Genomic DNA, 9,803 nt, shown 5'->3' on the forward strand with positions numbered 1-9,803 from the left:
GCTTATAAACACTTGGATGAAGTCAATGATGTAGCTGATTACTTTAATGTTCCAAATGTGCCTCGCGAAACCCAGCTGCTTCGTATGCTTCCAGTTACATTCAAAGGTGCTGCAAAGGATTGGCTCAAGTCACTCCCTCCCGGATCCATCACTACATGGGCTAAGATGAAAGAAGAATTCATTAACCAGTTTTACCCACCTTCAAAAATAGTCAAGTTGAAGAAAGCTATAGCCAACTTTGAACAACAAGCCGGAGAGTCCCTTTATTAGGCATGGGAAAGATACAAGAGTCTACTAAGGAATTGCCCACATCATGATCTTAATATCCAACAAGAAGTCTCCATCTTTTATGATGGAGTCAATGTTACAACTAGGCAGCTCCTTGACTCGCAAGGACCCCTCACAAAGAAGGCACCCCCAGTGATTAAGGAATTAATTGAGGAGTTCTCTAAACATTCTAGAGAATATCACAACCCACAAAATGAAGTAAGTAGGGGGTAGTGAAAACTGTTAACGATGGTATGGCAGCAATGATGGCTAAACTAGATAGTTTAGATAGGAGGATGACTAAGATGGATCAAACAATCCATGCTATTCGGGTAGGATGTAAGAATTGTAGAGGACCTCACCTCACTAAGGATTGTGACTTGGATGAAAATGGAAAAAAGAAGGTTCAAGTATTCTATTCAACTGGCAACAGATTTGATGATAACTGGCGAAAACCAAAGAAGGAATGGCTCCCGTACGACGAGTACAAAAAGGCAAAGGAGGAAAAATTCAAGCAAAAAGAACAGGGTTTCTATCAAAAGGAGGAACCGGTTATGGAAAAGAGAGTCGATTTGGAAGATATGTTTACAAGGTTTGTAGCTGCGTCCGAAAAGAGGCACAATGATACCGACAATGAATTGAAGGAGCAACGAGTAATGCTTAAAGATCATCAAGCTATGATGAAAGATCAACAAAATTTGCTTAGGACTCAGTAGTCCTCCATTCGTAACATTGAAAAGCAGATAGGACAGCTTGCACAACAAATTAATCAAGGAACACTTGGTCAACTTCCGAGCAATACCGAACAAAATCCAAAAATGGCGCATCTAAATGTGATAACCACTAATTCAGACATAATTTTCACTCCTTTGACCTCTATTCAGAAGAGACCCATTCAGGTGCAAACAAAAGAGAAATTTGAAGGGAATTCGAACAAACCCGACTCGACTCGCCGAGTCGGTGCGATGGACTCGACGAGTCCAAGAGCCAATGAGAAAAATTATTCTCTTTTAAAATCCTACAGGCCCCTTTGCCCTTTCCAACCCGAGCCATACCAGATGAGCAGATTCAACAGTATAGAAGATTTATAAAGCAAGTGAGGACCCTCCAAGTGAATGTTCCATTTGTTGAAACAATACTTCATACACCTAAGTATGCAACTTTTCTTAAGAACCTCTTCACTACAAGACAAAATATGGAAGAAGTTGCTGAAGTGTTGCTAAACGAACTGCTAGAAAAGAGGGGTGATCCGGGAAGCATGTCCATACCTTGTTAATTTGGGAACATAACTTCTACTCATGCGTTAACCGACTCGGGTGCAAGTATTAATCTAAGGCCATATTCTTTCTTTAAGAAGCTAAAATTGCCGGAGCCAAAGTCGATTCATATGAAAATCCATCTAGCCGATAAGATAATAATACATCCAAAAGGAGTATGTGAAGATCTTCTCATCAAAGTCGATAAATTTGTGTTCCCCATGGACCTTGTAGTTCTTGACATAGAAGAAGACCCTAAAGTTCCAATCACTCTCGGGAGACCATTTTTGAATACCGCGGGTGCATTAGTCGATATGTGAGAATCTACACTAACACTAAGGGTGGGGAACGATTCAGTGGTGTTTAAAGCAGAACAAGAGAAAGAGAATGAAGGGACAAAAGACGGAAAAATTTCCTCAACGGATTTTGGTGATGAAGTTTTAGAAAGAGAGCTTGCTTTTTTACAAGAAGAAAATACAAATCAATTTCTATTACCTTCTTGAGGGAATTTCAATGCTGAGAAAGATTTAAAGGAGATGAAAAGGTTGTTAGAGGAAGCTGATTCAAAAGGAGCGATAAAAATTGTGGAACCCTCACCGACTCGCCGAGTAGTATTGACTGACTCGACGAGTCCAATCCAGAATTTTAAAAATAATGAAGACCTTACCTTGCTTCTTACAGGTTCCCTTTCTAACCTTGACATGCACACTTCTCCTGATCTTTTGGAAAGTCCAATAGAAGAGACTGAAATTACTGAAAACTCTAACTTCCAACATGCACAATTGGCTTACCTTGACGCAATAATAAAAGAAGAAGCGATTCAACTTGACGAGAGGGTAAGTTTCGGAGAAAAGGAGAATGTAAGGGCAGGGAATGATAATGTGAATAACTCATCCATTGAGTCACATATGACTAATCAAGATATCGAGTTAACTACAATCAAGAGGACAAAGCCTCGAGCCCGAGTTTCTACTAATTATGAAGTATTTGCACTTGAACCACCGGATTCTTTAGAAGGTAAGGAGGAATCCTTAATGTCAAGTGACGATAAGGTGGCAACTGTACGGGAAATCAAGATTGAAAAAGGGGAAGTCCAAAAGATGGGTCCAAAGAACGGGGCACAGAAAAAGAAGGCTGGGAAATGGATCATGTATGCAATTAAAGAAGATGTCACAAGGAAAAGGAAAGAAGAATTGCGTTGGGCATATAAGAGAAAGATACACGCTTACAAGACAAAGTATAAACAACAAAAGATTAAGCGTGAATTCCCGATGAAGGAAAACAAGGAAACGTAGAGTGGAAGGAAGTCCAGCTAAAGACTCTTCAAAAAGAAGTGCTTCCGGGAGGCAACCCGCGTTTAGAGTTTGCTTTTTTTTTTTCTCTTATCCTTTTCGTCTTTTTTAATTTTTATTTTGCTTAGGATTTGTTTTTATCAATTTTCTTCTGTGTTTAAAATAATTGTTTGAGGGCAAGCAATGCTCAAGTGTGGGGTGGCATACATTTCATTTTACAAACTCAAATTTTTCACAGAATGAAAAACTCGACGAGTCTACAAGTCTACTCGGCGAGCCCATTTCAGTAATCCCGAAAAATCGATGAATCAGGCATCTACTTGCCGAGTAGGTCCGCCTACTCGACGAGTACATATATTTACCCGAAAAAAAATATTTTTATTACGTTCTGTAAAAGAGGGGTTTTTACCCTAATTTGCAAACACTCAGCCATTCATACGAGCCACCTCCCCACACTCGACGTGCAAACACTCTCAAGAATCCATCTTGAATCTTCTCTTCTTTTGGAATTTCAACCAACAAGGTAACAACTTTAGCTCTTAATCCTTTAAAAGTTTCGATCTTTGGTGAAATAACACCTTTAATTTATGGAAAATCCCGTTTTTGGGAAAACTTGGATTCTAGGGTTTTGATTTTTGACAAATTAGGACGTTTTAGACGTAAATTTTTACATTCATAGACTCCTGGAACATACCAAAGCAAACCCCTGAAACAATTTATGGATTTGGCCGGTTAATTTCATTAGAGCAGATTTGGACGCCCGCTGTTCGTCCTACTCGTCGAGTAGTTCGTGGACTCGGCGAGTCCATGCTGCTGATGCCTAGTATTTTGCCATTTTTAATACTTTAGCTATTTTGTTTGTGGTTTTCTTGTTTCTTTGCTGTGCGGGAACCATGTCTAGGAGAGGTCAAAGCTCACAAGGAGGCGGTTATGGGGACATCCCATGGTTGACTTTTCCAAGCATCACCAACAAGTCTTCACTCACATGAACAAAAAAGAAGCTGGAGGCTTTGAGGTGGAAGGAAATATATGTTCCTAATGAGTTGGACTAGTCATGGATGGGGCAAGCTGGGCTGGAAGAAGCACTAAGCCATTATTTGGTCAAGTCTTGTGAAATTAATGGGGTACAAATAATCTGTGACGGGTGGAGTAGGTTCTTTAAGCTTCAAGAACCGGTATATCAAGAACTTTGCTGGGAATTCTTTGCCACCATCTCTTTCCGGGGTGGTGATGACTAGTATAGTCCAAACATCATTTCATTCTGCCTTGGAGGAGAATTTCACCAGTGTAGCATGGCAAAGCTGGCATGGAGGCTGGGAATTTATGATCAGAATGAGATCATGTCCGAGACTTTTGAGTCATTTTTGGAGTAGTGCCACAAAGACTTGTCCGAGGGTGTGGTAGCCTCTACTTGGTGGAACACCATTGCCAACCAAGTCTATATCCCTTCATCCTCTCAAGAGGGGATGATCCGCTCCTCGATCCATCGCCTAATACATCGTCTGATCGCGAGCTCTATCAACATGCGAAAGGATGACGATAAGGTCCCCACTCTCGACATCTTCTACATGTGGAGTATTATTACTCCTAATGTATTTTGCAATTTGCCATATTGCATGGCAAAATACTTGGCAGAGGGGGCAGTGAAAGAGCGGGTGACTTCAAAAATCAATGGTGGCATGTTTGTGACAAGGCTTGCGAGAACTTATGGCATTTTGGACCGACCAGAGGCACGAGTATTGACTATGATTCCTAGTCCTCCCTTCACCACAACTTTATTTAGGAGGGTTAGGATCATTGAGGATTATGGAGGGGGCCATGTTAGTATTCCAAATGATGATGAACCTTTGGTGCCGGAAGAACCGGGAAGGAGGGTAAGGCGAAGGAGAGAGCGGGTGCCACAAAACCCATCGATTATTCTGGTGGATGAGGAGCTATCTATGGATTGGTATAATGTTGAGCTGCGAAGATACCAAGACGACATCGGGAGGGGAGTGAATGCCCGGGTTCCCGTATATCTCCAGTTGGGATGAAAGGGTGCAAGCGAGGGGAAATCAAGAGGGTGGAAGTGGAGCCGGAGGAGATGAAGACGAGGAGGAAGATTGATGCTTTATTTTATTGTGTTTTTGATGTTTATGACTCTTTTCTTTTCTTCGTGTTGGGTGATGAACTTGTAGGATGTTTAAGTAGGAACTTGTTTTCTTTTATTACTTGTGGTTGTTTTCTTTTTAGATTGAAGGATGGGATGCATGCAAGAGTCTCAATTGTCAAGTTTGGAGTGAGGATCGGGTCTAGATGAGAATATGCATGAGTTAGGGTCGAGTCCGTTCGCAAGGAGGGTCTTAGAGTGTTATTTGTTGAAGAAAAATGAAGAAAATACATTGAGTTATCATACCCAGCCACATCAGAAACGGAACCCAAAAGCAGAATATTTTATTTTTCACTGAGCAATGGACTCGCCAAGTGCACATTACCTACTCGACGAGTCCGAGTTTAGTTTCACGATTTTTCTGCTTGATGCGCTGCTGCTCGTTGTGTTTTCGTATAGACTCGACGAGTTTATCACTTTTTCATTCTCAAGTCTTATATTCTGCTCATATTCACTATGGGTCTCGCTCATATTCCTTAGAGTTTTAATTTCTGAAGATTTCCGAGTATCTTTCCTGCATTTTTGGAGCTTTCCCACACAAGATATGACACCCAAGGCATGGATGAGCTGTTCCCATGTCTAAAGTCAATTGAAGATGGAGCTTTAACATGAAGAAGATCGACCTCGCCACTACTACCTCAGGGGAGTTGGTTCCAATTCTCTCTTTATTTTCTTATTATATTTATCATACATAATATGCAATTGGGACATTGCATAAATTAAGTGTGGGGTAGGGGGTTGGTTACATTAGTTGAAAATTTAGTTAAATTTTGAAAAATTTGAACTTATTGCATAAAAATTGCTAGGATTAATTTAGAAAATTTTGGTAAAGCAATTAGGGATCATGCTAGTGTTATGTTTGATGATTGCATGAAGACCCAAATGTTTAGTTGAGCTTATACACGTTCTAGTACATTTGTGGCCCCCTTTATTCTAGTGAAATCATGGGACACAAACACAACCTTGCTTAGTTTGAGGGATGCAATAAGTTTAGCATCGTGTACTTGAAATGTATCCAGGAAAATTGTTATCCTTAATCAATAAAGGTTAAAGTTGAGCGCCCTTAATTAAGCATGTAGGTATTGAGTGAAAAAAGTGAGTTACATGTAAAAAAAAAGAGAGAACTACAAGCAAAGTTGTAAGAATTTTGGAGTAGTTAAAGTAAAGATCAAAATTCCAAAAGTTCAAAAGTTGAAGATACCCAAAAATCAAAGAAAATAAAAAAGGTGGCAATTTTTCAAAGAAATCAAAGTTCAAATTATCAAGAAAGTGAAGAATTCCAAAAAAGCTCCATGGTTGTATCAAAGAATTGTAATTTTTAGAATATGTATGCCTGGGTTGCTCAACCAAAAACACCTTGAGACCAGGAGGTTTTCTACATATGGATTTGGAGGGACGCATAAAATGAGCATTGTTCGGGAAAAGTGGGCGAATGTTTATGAGGATTGTGAGTATTTAGGATTAAGGGGGGTCTTTAGGAAAATTATTTAGACACAAATGCATGCGTTGCGGTCTTGGCATAATGGCTGGGTTGGATTGGGATTGTCTATGTAATATTAGTGTGCTAAATTTCAGTTTTGCTTGGGGGCAAGCAAAAGCCAAGTGTGGGGTATTTTGATATTTGCATATTTAGCTATATTTTTATATTGGATTTTATCATTTATTGGCTAATTATTTGCATATTATGGGAAAAAGATACTTAATATTGTTCAAATTATATTTTCAGTCCAAAAAAGAAGCTCGGAAGCAAAAGGAAGTAGGAGATATGAACGGAAGCTCGGGAACGAAAGAAAGAAGAAAAAAAGGCTAATTTTGAAGCTACTCGGCGAGTAGAATCGTCTACTCGATGAGTAGACACGAAGATTCGCAAAGCGACACGTGGAGTCCTTGTCGTATACGGATTCCTCAAGGGGGACTCGACGAGTCAGTTGGCTACTCGACGAGTAGCCCCTGTTTTGAGAAAACTATAAATAAACTTCATAAACCCGAATTGAGGTCTCTCTCTGGATTTTTGGTGGAACACTTGGCGATCAAGGAAACCCTGGAGCTCTGGAAAACGATTGAAGAACCCTAATCCTTCATTCTTAAGAGATTATGGCACTTTAGGTTTAATTTTCCACTTTTCTTTTGAATTAAATTATGTTAGGATTATTTGAATTCGTTTTTATGCTTTCATACACAGAAATCATGAACTAATTTCGTTAGTTTCTGTTTGGGGAAACAATTTTGCTTCTATGGTTTAATTTACTCTTTTGATTAATTGTTAGTTGGTGATATTGTTAAATTATGCTTGTTAAAGACCCTTATGCATTAACCATAACTGTTTTCTTTTAATTGCTAAGTGATTAAGCTGCATGAACATCTCTTAATTGCTTATCTCATATAATTTATGTGAACACAATACTATATGCCTAGGAATAATGAACATGAAACTAGGATTAATTAGAGAATGAGTAAATTAATGTGTGAGCTTGTGTGATACACCACCAACAAGAGGTTAATTGAATCACCGAATTTAAATAGCTATCTACAAGTCTTATTTAAACCGAATAAATAACCTAGGAAATCTATTAGTTTAATCAACTGGCCATTGCTTGAATTGGTATGTTTTCTAAGGATTAGTAATAGTGACTGCAAATCTAATCACTAGAGTCGGTAACCAATAACAATTAATCTATCATATTATCATAAAAATTAGCCATAGGAGTAAATCAGTTGAACCTAAACAAAAACCCTTTTTGATCATTGAATTTAGTTTGTTTTTACGTGTTTTTAGCCTTTAGTTGAGTAGTTAAGTTTTAGTTAAGTTTCTACTTTTGCAAAACTAGAGAAACCCCTATTTCCTATTACTTGTTTTTAGTTAATTCTAGTTGTTAGTTTTAATTTTCCATTCCCTGAGTTCGATACCCTACTTATTTAGCTACACCACAATTGATAGGTCCACTGTCATTGCGTGTCAATTTTATAATTAAAAAGTAGGATTAAAACTAGTTGAGTAAACTCACATCAGAGATCGAGAGAGAGCAAGTAGATCCAGAAGTCTTGGCACATTTCTTGCTCATTTGAGGTGTAAAGCTGATACCTTGGCTATTCATTACTTAGATCTTGATTCGGGGCTATTTTCTACCTTTTTTAAGCTTTGGTGAAGCTATACTCGGATTTGTGTGTATATTTGGAGTTGTACTTTAGATCTGGAACCATTGAGGGTTCCCATGGCATAAAGGTGCCAACTTTATGGCCATGGGAGACCCATGCAATGTTTAAACCCCCTTTTTATGGCTTTTTGAGCCAAAGACCCCATGCATGGACATCAAGTTCGTAGCTTTATGTATCAAATGGACCTTAGGAGATCAGATTTATGGTTTGGATGCATTTAGACCAAGTAAAACCGACTGTATAGTTTGGGACAAAGAGGGACTCGACGAGTCGTTCATAGGAATCGACGAGTCGGGACGCATTTTTCATCAAATCCTTTCTATTAAAGGACCAGATGATAAGATTGAAGATCACTTAGCTGTCTAGGCCCATTAAGTACCTGAAAATCATAGAACTCGGCGAATGTATGAGCTAACTTGGCGAGTTCAAGGCAATGTCCCAGCCACATGAAGATGGACTTGACGAGTACAGGGAGAACTCGGCGAGTCATAGACTAAATGCCTTCATACGGATGAAGATGAACTCGACGGGTTTAAGGATGAACTCGCCGAGTCAGTTGAAGAAGGTCCCGATGTTTGTTAAAGGAGTACTCATCGAGCTCTTGCTAGAGTCGACGAGTAGGGACATGATTGTAGCCTTTTGTGGACGTGGGGACTCGGCAAGTTGGTGGACCAACTCAGCAAGTCGAGTCAACCAGATGTTGACTTTGACCAAGGTTTTGACCTTGACTTTGACTTGGACTTGAGTTGACCCTGGTAAGGGTTATGAGTGTGAAATGGTAACTTAGATAGGATGTTGTGTAGGAATCGAGGAGGTGACATGTGTTGATTTCCATACCGAGGACAGTGCAGACACTACACGATATTGAGGTGGGTTACCTTCAAGTAGAAGTGAGTCTAAGGCACGAAGGCCGACCCACTATTAGTTGATTACAGTGGAGATGATTGTCTATGTGATAATTATCCGGTTAGCTATTAGTTGATGTGTTCTATGAGCCAGTATGATATGTTCTATGTGATAATGGTAGTAGGAGGAGGAATAGTCCCCGATTCGGGTCGTTAGGACCGAAGGGTAGGTCGGAAACCCCAGATATGTCTGACAACATGATTATGATATATTATTATGTGATAGTAATAGGGGTGAAATAGTCCCTGTGACCGGGTGAGATAGAACGGAGGTTAGGCAGGCACCCCAGAATGGCCTGACACGAGTAGGTCAGCACCATAGAATGGCTTGACATAGGTAGGCCAGCACCCCAAAATGACTTGACATGGGTAGGTTGGGCACCCTAGAACTGCTCGACAGTATGTATAGTTGTATGGTATGTGGTATGATGGGGGAGCTCACTAAGCTTTGTGCTTATGGTTTTCAGTTTTGGTTTCAGGTACCTCTTCATCTATGGGGAAGGAGCCAGCAGGGTAGCAGAGCATCGCACACTTGATTCCGCATTTGGGAACCCTGAGATTGTACTCTGACATTATACTATCTGACATGACGGTTTTTGAAACATGTAACTATGGTTTTGTGGTTTGATGTGATATCAGTAATGTTTTACTAAAACAGTTTTACAAGTATTATAATTAAAAACAAAAAATTTCGGTCTTCATTTTTGGGATGTTACAAGTTGGTATCAGAGCCTTGGTTTGAGGGATTCGGGCAAGCCTTCGGGAGTGTCTGGACTCA

The 9,803-nt window shown here is 39.7% G+C and overlaps 1 non-coding gene across 1 annotated transcript; it reads right to left on the reverse strand.

The window, feature by feature from the left end:
• Positions 1-213: 213 nt before the first annotated feature.
• On the reverse strand, positions 214-320 carry LOC111910559 (small nucleolar RNA R71). The gene has a single exon (XR_002856569.1). It is a non-coding gene; the product is annotated as a small nucleolar RNA R71 (small nucleolar RNA).
• Between the last annotated feature and the right edge of the window lie 9,483 nt (positions 321-9,803).

This window comes from Lactuca sativa, chromosome 5 (assembly GCF_002870075.4).
Source record: "Lactuca sativa cultivar Salinas chromosome 5, Lsat_Salinas_v11, whole genome shotgun sequence".
Lineage (NCBI taxonomy): Eukaryota > Viridiplantae > Streptophyta > Magnoliopsida > Asterales > Asteraceae > Lactuca > Lactuca sativa.